The sequence below is a fragment of the Aythya marila genome (assembly GCF_965140915.1).
Source record: "Aythya marila genome assembly, chromosome: W".
Lineage (NCBI taxonomy): Eukaryota > Metazoa > Chordata > Aves > Anseriformes > Anatidae > Aythya > Aythya marila.
In genome coordinates, this window is record NC_139081.1 from 15,884,981 (window position 1) to 15,896,528 (window position 11,548).

The 11,548-nt window shown below is 52.1% G+C and overlaps 1 pseudogene across 1 annotated transcript in view; it reads right to left on the reverse strand.

The window, feature by feature from the left end:
• LOC309889518 (rho guanine nucleotide exchange factor 39-like) overlaps window positions 1-5,074 on the reverse strand; it is a 41,545-nt pseudogene extending 36,471 nt beyond the window's left edge. Inside the window, exon 1 of the transcript in view lies at window positions 5,058-5,074. The product of the transcript in view is annotated as a rho guanine nucleotide exchange factor 39-like (transcript). The remainder of the gene's footprint in view (window positions 1-5,057) is intronic.
• Between the last annotated feature and the right edge of the window lie 6,474 nt (window positions 5,075-11,548).

The window sequence follows — 11,548 nt, forward strand, 5'->3', positions numbered from 1 at the left end:
CTGAAAACATACCGTTTGTCTGCAGCTTCAGGAGGTCTTTGTCTGCTCCTGCGGTGAGCAGCTGAGAGTGGAGTACCCTCCGAGCAAAATGCTCAGGGTGCACCTAGGGGCGTCTGCGCCGCAGACGATCCCGCAGCCGAGCAGAGTGTCTCCTGCCTGGCTCACCAAAATGACTCACAGAAAGCTGACCCCACAATCAGTAAGATTGTAAAGTAGGTATGTTTACTCAGTTCTGGGCAGCACGGGGCGAGTAGTCCCACCAAAGTCGTGCACGCCTAACGTGGCAACTTGCTTTAGTAAAGAGTTACATATACATGAACATTCCTATACATATGCATAACCTGTCCCTTTGTGAACAGTCGTCCTTATCTCAGACCCCTTGGTTAAAGTCCAAACCATGAGGTTGATTTTGATCTGGTTCTCGGTTTCCGAGAGGCTCCTGTTATCTGGAGGTATAAGTGCAGCACAGGCACAAATGTAGCACATATTCATTCTTAATCAATTGCTCTCTAATTTCTAATTCCAATGTTTCAGCTTGCTCTTTTCCCGATCCACGGGTATTCTACTATTAATGTTCAAAGCCTGACAGACCCCGTCCTCCGTGGATCAAAATACATGGGGTCTTAAGGGTTCTTTTGGTCATTCTATCATATAATACTGGATCATTTTTAATTTACTCTTTAATTTTCTGGGGCCCCTATCGTTCCAATTTCTAATCATTATTCATAATGGACTTTCTGGAGGCATATCTGGTAATTTGCTCCCTTTCTGGTCCTTGGTCTTCGATTTTATCTGACCCATCCGGGAATTTTACTAGTGGCAATTCCCACAGCCCTTGGTTGCCCCCAGTGAGAGTGTCTTGCAGGGGGTTTAGGACCTATCACCCACCCACGTATCCCTGAATTCTATAGGAACCACTTCTATAGAATCACTCCCTTCACCGGCCAAGCCCCCCCACAGGAGATTAGAACTGGTGAGAAAACAAAAAGACCTCCACGCTGACTTTTAGAAGTCTCAGTTACACTCTCACACACACAAACACTGGCAACCGCACCTTTACCCAACTGAACGGTATCCGCAAACACTTACAACTCCGTCGTCTTCGTCCGGATCTTTGCGCGCAGAATTACGGGCAAAAAAAACAACAGCCGGCAAGGGAGCTCAAAAAAATCAAATTCTTTGCTTACCTTTATTCAGGTTCAGGATGGCATTAGTCCCGACCCGACTCAAACAGGAACCACCAAATGGTGGGGCGCCTCTCCTAGATCAAATCAGAATTCAGGAACCAAAGCCATCCCAGACGAGCCCCCAAATTGTTATAAATGGCTCAGTCTTCAAAATAGCTGTTCTAGAAATAGAAGTCCAGAGTAACAAAGGCAAACAGGTTCATAAATTTGAGGAGTATTTTCTGAAGACTTGATAAATTGACTAGAATGAGGGGGAGACTGGGACACACTGCAGCTGTGGTTCAAGAATTAAATTGCCAGTGCAGGACCCAGAGGCAGACAGGACTGTTCTTTATTGACACTAATTGTTAAAACATTCCTCACAGGCAGGAAGAAACCAATTGAGATTTAATAAGAGCAAGTGTAGAGTCCTGCACCTGGGAAGGAACAATCCGAAGTATCAGTACAGGCTGGGGGACGACCTGCTGGAGAGGAGCTCTGACGAAAAGGACCTGGGGGTCCTGGTGGACGACAGGTTGACCATGAGCCAGCACTGTGCCCTTGCAGCCAAGAGGGCCAATGGGATCCTGGTGTGCATTAAAAGGAGTGTGGCCAGCAGGTCAAGGGAGGTGATCCTCCCCCTCTACTCTGCCCTGGTCAGGCCTCACCTGGAGTACTGTGTCCAGTTCTGGGCTCCCCGGTACAAGAAAGACAGGGATCTCCTGGAAAGAGTCCAGCGGAGGGCCACAAAGATGATATGGGGCCTGGAGCATCTTCCCTATAAAGAAAGGCTGAAAGACCTGGGTCTGTTCAGCCTGGAGAAGAGAAGACTGAGAGGGGATCTCCTCAGTGTATATAAATATCTGAGCGGTGGGGGACAGAAGGATGTAGCCAACCTCTTTTCAGTGGTTTGTGGGGATAGGACAAGGGGCAACGGCAGCATGTTAGAGCACAGGAAGTTCCACACTGATATGTGAAAGAACTTCTTCACGGTGAGAGTGACGGAGCATTGGAACAGGCTTCCTAGGGAGGTTGTGGAGTCTCCTTCTCTGGAGATATTCAAGGCCTGTCTGGATGCCTACCTGGGCAGCCTGCTCTGAGGAACCTGCTTTGGCAGGGGGTTGGACCCGATGATCTTTCGAGGTCCCTTCCAACCCCTACAGTTCTGTGATTCTGTGATTCTTAATGCCTTCTTTGCATCTGTCTTTAATAGTCAGACCACTTATCCTTGGAGTTCGGAATAGATCATCTTGAATGCAACCACACAGCATCTGTTAGACAACCAGGGGATCAGGCCCAGCCAGCATGGGTGAATGAAAGTCAAGTCCTGCCTGACCAACCTCATCTCCTTCTATGACCGGGTAACCCACTTGGTGGATGAGGGAAAGGCTGTTGATGCAGTCTACCTAGTAGACTTCAGCAAGGCCTTTGATGCGGTCTCACCCAGTATTCTCCTGGAGAAGCTGGAAGCCCATGGCTTGGACAGGTACACTCTTTGCTGGGTTAAAAACTATCTGGACAGCTGGGCCCAGAGAGTGGTGGTGAACAGAGTGAAATCCATCTGGCAGACCATCACCAGTGGTGTTCCCCAGGGTTTGGTGTTGGGGCCTATCCTCTTTAATATCTTTACTGATGACTTGGATGAGGGAATTGAGTGCATCCTTAGAAAGTTTGCAGACGACACCAAGTTGGGGAGAAGTGTCGATCTACCGCAGGGTAGGAAGGCCCTGCAGAGGGACCTGGGAAGGTTGGATTGATGGGCAGCAGTGTGCCCAGGTGGCCAAGAAGGCCAACGGTATCCTGGCTTGTATCAGGAATAGTGTAGCCAGCAGCACCAGGGAGGTGATCATCCCCCTGTACTCTGCTCTGGTGAGGCTGCACCTCAAGTCCTGTGTTCAGCTTTGGGCCCCTCATTACAAGAAGGACATCACGGCCCTGGAGCGTGTCCAGAGAAGGGCTACAAAGCTGGTGAAGGGCCTGGACCACAAGTCCTGTGAGGAGTGGCTGAGGGAACTGGGGTTTTTCAGCCTGGAGAAGAGGAGGGTCGGGGAGACCTTATTGCTCTCTACAGGTACCTGAAAGGAGGTTGTTGGGAGCTGGGGGTCGGCCTCTTTTCGCAGATACCCAGTGATAGGACTAGTAGGAATGGCCTTAAGTTGCGCCAGGGGAGATTTAGGTTGGAAATTGGGAGGCATTTCTTCTCAGAAAGAGTGGTCAGGCATAGGAATGGGTTGCCCAGGGAGGTGGTGGAGTCACCGTCCCTGGGGGTGTTTAAGGAAAGGTTGAACATGGTTTAGTGGGTGACATTGGTGGTAGGGGGATGGTTGGACCAGATGATCTTGGAGATCTTTTCCAACCTTAATGATTCTATGATTGTATGACACCATGCTGAGTGGTGTGGTCTGCTCACTGAGGAGGGGATGGTGGACAGAGGGAGCTGGGGAGGCTGAGAGGTGGGGCTGGGCAAGCCTCATGGGGTTCAGCAAGGCCAAGTACAAGGTCCTGCATCTGGGAGGGGGGAATCCCAAGCACAAATACAGGCTGGGCGGAGAATGCATTGAGAGCAGCCCTGAGGAGAAGGACCTGGGGGTGTTGGTTGATGAGAAGCTCGACATGAGCCTGCAATGTGCGCTTGCAGCCCAGAAAGTCAACTGTATCCCAGGCTGCATCAAAAGAAGTATGGACAGCAGGTCAAGGGAGGTGATTGTCCCTCCCTGCTCTGCTCTCGTGAGACCCCACCTGGAGCACTGCACCCAGCTCTGGGGCCCCCAGCACAAGAAGGACATGGAAGTACTAGAGCAAGTCCAGAGGAGGCCACAAAGATGCTCAGAGGGCTGGAGTACCTCTCTTACAAAGAGACGCTGGGGGAGTTGGGGTTGTTCAGCCTGGAGAAGAGAAGGCTCCAGGAAGACCTTATAGCAGCCTTCCAGTGCCTAAAGAGGGCCTACAGGAAAGCTGGGGAGGGACTCTTTGTCAGGAATTGTAGTGATAGGACAAGGGGAAATGGCTTTAAACTAAAAGAGGGGAGATTTAGGTTAGACATCAGGAAGAAATTCTTCACTCAGAGGATGGTGAGGCACTGGCATAGGCTACCCAGAGAAGCTGTGGATGCCCCATCCCTCGCAGTGTCCAAGGCCAGGTTGGATGGGGCTTTGGGCAACCTGGTCTTGTGGGACGTGTCCCTGACCATGACAGGGGGGCTGGAATTAGGTGGTCTTTAAGGTCCCTCCCAACCCAAACCATTCTGTGATTCTCTGATCATTGGGCTATCAGACCCAGGTCAGCACATCCAAAGGCTGAGATGCAGCAGGAGGGTTGCATGGGGAGGCATGGCAGGAACATGGCTCCTAGCTGAGACTTGGCCAGTACCAGCCTCCTGGGGCTCCCCACTTTCTCGTAGAACAAGGGGGAGCAGAGGGTGAAGGGAAGGCAGAGCAGTGCTGGGCCCTTGGGGATCAGCTGGTGACCATGGGCAGAGCATCACTGGGAACAACCACCAGAGCCTCCACAGAAACAGCAAGTTCAGAGGTGAAGTAGGATATGGCAGAGGGATGTAAATGGTTAAACAGGCCAATCCTATCCAGGAGGCTGGAATGGGGAAAAGTACTGGGTGTGAAAGGGCTTTGTCCTGGCAGGAAGGTGAGTGATGCCCAGAAGCTGGGCACTGGGGACACACCCTGATAGGGAGGCCAGGCAGGATTGTTTGCAGGGCAGGGTGCTTTGCATGGGCACAGGCTCCAGACAAGAGGTGGTTTTGCCCTCTTGTTCCTTTTACAGCCAGACAAATCCATTTCAGGGAGGTGCTCACCAAATATCAGCTCAACACAGTGATGTGTTGAAACCCCCAACCTTTGCACTGAGCAAGCTCAGACAGCCAGGAGAGCACCATACTTCTCCTCCAGCACCATGTCGCCATTTGCTGAGGCGATCGGCTCCGGGGCAGACGCGTTCTGCAGCGGAGCGGAGGATCGGGCCAGGCAGGGCTAATTTTTCCGGCATCGAGCCTACTTGAGGGAGCCGCCAGGACCCGGCAGCCCTCGTGAGGGAGGCTGACGAGGCGAAGGCGGAGCCAGAAGCGCCCCCTCCCCAGCCGTTCAAAAGCTGCCCCTAGGGAGCGCAAGCGACCAGGAGCGCGGCGATCAGGACGGGCAAACAGGGCGTGGCGCGGCAGAAAGGAGTGGCGCGGCAGTTCGCGCAGGCAGGGCGCGCAGGAAGGGCAGAGCGCTCCCCCCGCCCATACGAACACCTCCTTAACGACAGCCGTTAGCTAGGCGATAATGGTCTCCACCAGGCACGGTGCTCTCCAGGAAGTCGGTACACACCCAGACCGACTACCCGTTAAAAAATGCAGCAGTTCAGGTCACCAGATGCAGGGAGTGTCTGAGCCTGTTGCTGCCATCGGTGGGAGGCAGAGAAACTGCGTGCGTGAGGTGCGAGCATGTGGATGACCTGGTCCGCATGGTGGCGGAGCTCAAGGAGGAGGTGGAGAGGTTGAGGGATATCAGGGAGTGTGAGCGGGAGATAGACTGGTGGAGTAACTCCCTGCAGGGCCTCAAGGAGAGGTACCGGGGTGAGACACCCCAAATGGGGGTGGACCCCCTGCCCTGTCGCCGTCGGGCAGAGGGAGGGGATCTGGGAGTTGAGGAGGAATGGAAACAGGTCCCTGCTCGACATCGCAGGCGATGCCCTCCCCTTCCGGCCCCGCCTTCCCAGGTGCCCTTACGCAACAGGTTTGAGGCCCTGGAGCTCGACAGACCAGTAGCTGAGGAAGAGATAGCAAGTGTTCCCAGGAGGATGCCTAGGGCGAGGAGGTCGACTCCACGCCTCAGGACTGCCTCCTCCAAGAAAGACAGGAGGGTTATTGTTGTGGGAGACTCGATTCTTAGGGGAACAGAGGGCCCTATTTGTCGGCCTGACCCTACCCGTAGGGAAGTCTGCTGCCTCCCTGGGGCCAGGGTCAGGGATGTTGCCAGGAAGCTTCCCAACCTGGTACGCCCCTCTGACTATTACCCCCTTTTGATAGTCCAGGCAGGTAGTGACGACATTGAAGAGAGAAGCCTGAAGGCTATCAAACGAGACTTTAGGGGGCTGGATAGTTAGTGGATGGAGCGGGAGTGCAGGTGGTGTTTTCATCCATCCCTACGGTGGCAGGGAGGGGTACAGAGAGGACACGGAAAGCCCACCTGTTAAACACGTGGCTCAGGGGCTGGTGCCAACACAGAAATCTTGGGTTTTTCGACCATGGGGCACTTTACTCAGCACCTGGCCTGATGGCCGCAGACGGGTCCCTATCTTTTAGGGGAAAAAGGATCCTGGGCCAGGAGCTGGCAGGGCTCATTGAGAGGGCTTTAAACTAGGTAAGAAGGGGGATGGGGCTGAAGCAAGGATTGTTGGGGCTGTGCCAGGGGGAACAATAGCAAGGCCAGGGGATAAGGTAATGGCCCAGCTGAAGTGCATCTACACCAATGCACGCAGCATGGGTAACAAACAGGAGGAGCTAGAAGCCATTGTGCAGCAGGCAGGCTACGACTTGGTTGCCATCACGGAGACGTGGTGGGACCAGTCTCATGACTGGAGTGCTGCAATGCCTGGCTATAAGCTCTTCAGAAGGGACAGGCAGCACAGAAGGGGTGGTGGTGTGGCTCTCTATATTAGAGAGTCTTTCGAGGTTGTAGAACTCAAGGCTGGGAATGACAAGGTCGAGTCCCTTTGGGTTAGGATCGGCAGGGACAACAAGGCTAGTGTCCTGGTCGGGGTCTGCTATAGACCGCCGAACCAGGATGAGGAGACGGATGAGGAGTTCTACAGGCAACTGACAGAAGTTGCGAAATCTTCAGCGTTTGTACTCGTGGGGGACTTCAACTTCCCTGACATATCCTGGAAGCACAACACAGCCCAGAGAAAGCAGTCTAGGAGGTTTCTGGAAGAGCGTGGAAGATAGCTTCCTGACACAGCTGGTTAGTGAACCTACCAGGGGTGGCGCCCCGCTAGACCTTCTCTTCTCAAACAGAGAAGGACTGGTGGAGTGTGAGAAACACTCCGTAGCCAATAACTAAGGCTCAGGTGAGGATCTCAGTGAAGTAGTAATTTATTTGTGATTGCAATGGCGGGCGCCCCACAAGCAGGAGAGAGCGCATCTACTAGTTCCAAAACACAGTTTATATACCTTTTGATGGCAGGACCCTCCCCTGTTTCCCCACTGAGTGGGTAATCCAGGTTCACAATCTATCTGCTTCACAAACAATGCATGGCCTTCAGTTGCCGGCCTGTTAAATTTCAAATTTCTTTTGACATGTTTACTGCTTGAAGTGGTAATGTTTCTTCACTTATTTGACTTGACACCGTGATTTTCACCTAATTGTCCTAAGGAGTCTGATTGTCTGCATTTTACAAGGTCGCCTGCTAAACTTTCTTATCTTCTAAACAATGTAACTGCAAAAACATTTCTATTCCCACAGGAGGATGTGATTGTCGGGAGCTGTCTTGGGCAGAGTGACCACGAAATGGTTCACTATTCTTCGCAAGGCCAGGAAGGGGACCAGTAAAACCGCTGTCTTGGACTTTCGGAGGGCTGACTTTGAGCTGCTCAGGACACTAGTTGGTAGAGTCCCTTGGGAGGCGGTTCTGAAGGGCAGAGGAGTCCAGGAAGGCTGGGCGCTCTTCAAGAGGGAAATCTTAATGGCGCAGGAACGGTCTGTCCCCACGTGCCCAAAGACAAGCTGGCGGGGAAGAAGACCAGCCTGGCTCAACAGAGAATTGTGGCTTGAGCTTAGGAGAAAAAAGAGGGTTTATAATCTTTGGAAAAGTGGGCAGGCCACTAGGAAGGACTATAAGGATGTTGCGAGGCTGTGCAAGGACAAAATTAGGAAGGCCAAAGCTCATCTGGAGCTCAATCTGGCTACTGCCGTTAAAGATAACAAAAAATGTTTTAATAAATACATCAACACAAAAAGGAGGACTATGGAGAATCTCCATCCTTTACTGGATGCGGGGGGAAACTTAGCTACACAATGAGGAAAAGGTGGAGGTGCTTAATGCCTTCTTTGCCTCAGTCTTTAGCGGCAATACCGGTTGTTCTCTGGATACCCAGTACCCTGAGCTGGTGGAAGGGGATGAGGAGCAGAATGTGGCCTTCACTATCCACGAAGAACTGGTTGGTGACCTGGTATGGCACTTGGATGTGCACAAGTCGATGGGGCCAGATGGGATCCACCCAAGGGTACTGAGTGAACTGGCAGAGGAGCTGGCCAAGCCACTGTCCATCATTTATCAGTAGTCCTGGCTATCAGGGGAGGTCCCAGTTGACTGGCGGCTAGCAAACGTGACGCCCATCTACAAGAAGGGCCGGAGGGCAGACCCGGGAAACTACAGGCCTGTCAGTTTGACCTCAGTACCAGGGAAGCTCATGGAGCAGATCCTCTTGACAGTCATCACGCAGCACTTGCAGGGCAAGCAGGCGATCAGGCCCAGTCAGCATGGGTTTATGAAAGGCAGGTCCTGCTTGATGAACCTGATCTCCTTCTGCGACAAAGTGACACGCTTAGTGGATGAGGAAAAGGCTGTGGATGTGGTCTACCTTGACTTCAGCAAGGCTTTTGACACCGTCTGCCACAGCATTCTCCTCAAGAAACTGGCTGCTCTTGACTTGGACTGGCGCACGCTTCGTTTGGTTAGAAACTGGCTGGATAGCCGGGCCCAAAGAGTCGTGGTAAATGGAGTCGAGTCCAGTTGGAGGCCAGTCACTAGTGGCGTTCTCCAGGGCTCGGTGCTGGGGCCGGTCCTCTTTAATATCTTCATCAATGATCTGGACAAGGGCATTGAGTGCACCCTCAGTAAGTTTGCAGATGACACCAAGCTATGCGCGTGTGTCGATCTGCTCGAGGGTAGGAAAGCTCTGCAGGAGGATCTGGATAGGCTGCACCGATGGGCTGAGGTCAACTGCATGAAGTTCAACAAGGCCAAGTGCCGGGTCCTGCACCTGGGACGCAATAACCCCAAGCAGAGCTACAGGCTGGGAGATGAGTGGTTGGAGAGCTGCCAGGCAGAGAAGGACCTGGGAGTGATGGTGGATAGTCGGCTGAATATGAGCCAGCAGTGTGCTCAGGTGGCCAAGAAGGCCAACAGCATCCTGGCTTGTATCAGAAACAGTGTGACCAGCAGGGCTAGGGAGGTGATCGTCCCCCTGTACTCGGCTCTGGTGAGGCCGCACCTCGAGTCCTGTGTTCAGTTTTGGGCCCCTCGCTACAAGAAGGACATCGAGGTGCTTGAGCGGGTCCAGAGAAGGGCGACGAAGCTGATGAGGGGCCTGGAGAACAAGTCCTACGAGGAGCGGCTGAGGGAGCTGGGCTTGTTCAGCCTTGAGAAAAGGAGGCTCAGGGGTGACCTTATTGCTCTTTACAGATACCTTAAAGGAGGCTGTAGTGAGGTGGGGGTTGGTCTGTTCTCCCACGTGCCTGGTGACAGGACGAGGGGGAATGGGCTTAAGTTGCGACAGGGGAGTTTTAGGTTGGATGTTAGGAAGAACTTCTTTACCGAAAGGGTTGTTAGACACTGGAATGGGCTGCCCAGGGAAGTGGTGGAGTCACCATCCCTGGAAGTCTTTAAAAGATGTTTAGATGTAGAGCTTAGGGATATAGTTTAGTGGGGACTGTTAGCGTTAGGTCAGAGGTTGGACTCGATGATCTTGAGGTCTCTTCCAACCTAGAAATTCTGTGATTCTGTGAACCCAATGGAGAATGAGCACTGAGGCACAGAGCAGGGAGTGCCCATGCAAGGTGATTTAAAGATCGAAGCCGAAATTTCCTTAAGTGTTATATTCTTTATTGCAGTGCTGGATGCACGGGGGATCTTTCCGCCTATCGTGCATGTTTGAAGTGACAAACTATCTCATATTTATACAGCAAAACAATGAATATTCTATCAGCGCCTATACATATTCATTACATAACCCCGCCTACTCTCGCTTCATATGCTAATTAGCTTATCAGTTCTTGCGTTTGCACAAAGCCTTCCAAGAATTGTGGGCCGGGGTCTTTGGGATGTGGGCAGTGGTCTTTGGGAGGAAGGCCATAGGTCTTCCTCATGATGCACTTTTCACCTTTTGCTTAATCAGTTGTTTTCCAAGCTGCAGAAATGCTGAGTTGGCTTTCGGCCTAACTGAGGGTCAGCAGATAAGAGGATGTCTCAGTTAACAAGACATAACAGACGGTTGACTCAAGTTATCTCAAGTCTCAGCCTGACTGAGGGTTGACAGATAACGGGATGTTTCAATTAACAAGATGCTTCAACATAACAGAACGTCAACAGATAACAAGATGTCGTCTATTTTGTTCTCGCTAATTTTTAACCACAAGTTTTATTCTATCCTAAAGTGAGTTTATACAATATCAAAGGGGAGCCCTTTGCTGCATAGTCAAAGGTCTTCAGAACTCCAAATGTGATTTGGGGGGCCAGGGGGAGGGCAGGAGGCCAGAAACACCTGGGCAGGAAAGAGCTGCACTCTCTCCATCCTTTCCTGAGCTGAGGGGTGCTGCAAATAAAGGAAAGCAGATAGGGAAAGCTCTCCCTGTTACTTGCTGGAGTGATGGCCTGGCCCAGAGAGGGGTCAGCATGAATTAATGTTTCCTGGCCACATGAGGCTGTGCTGCCAGAGCGATATCTGCTGAGTGGTGTGGGACAGCAGGGCTCTGCGCAAGCTTCAGAGGGGCCCAAAGCAGAGGGCAGGGCTAGATCACAGCTTTGGGCATCCCCAGGGAGTCCATCCCTTTTTGGTGACAGTGATGAGACACATCCTGCCACTCTTCACTTTGCGTTGGAGAAAATACAACAGAACAGAAGGAAACTTCCTGAACGCTCTGGGAATTGGTTGCCTGCCATATTAGTATTTGCTAGTTTATACAGCTGTCCCTCAGGCAGCTGGTAATAGAAAATGTAACTAGTATGCAGGGTGAGCAGCTCTAGACCTGGAGAAGACCCTGGTAAGTAACAACATGTGCATGTGTGTGGTCACACACTTGTACGTGTGCTCAGGTGGCATCATTAGCACAGGCCATGGAGCAGAGTCAATTCTCCAAACTCTGTCAAAGACCATGCAACTTCTGCAAGTGCCTGGCAGATAACATAACAGTGGTGGAAGGGGACACGCTAGTAACACCTCTCTGCTGCTGTGCACTTGAGGAAGATGCTCAGTTTGGACTGAGCTTGAGACTTTGAGGTTTCCTGTGCATCCTTGCTGTCAGTCCCATCCCAAGGCCAAGGAGGACATACCTGCCCCATAGCAAGGCCCCTGCAGAGTGGCCCTGCATCTCCCAGTGCCTGTACCCACCCACAATGACCAAGCACACTCATCCTTCTTGTCAAACTGCTTTAATAGTTGGGCATGA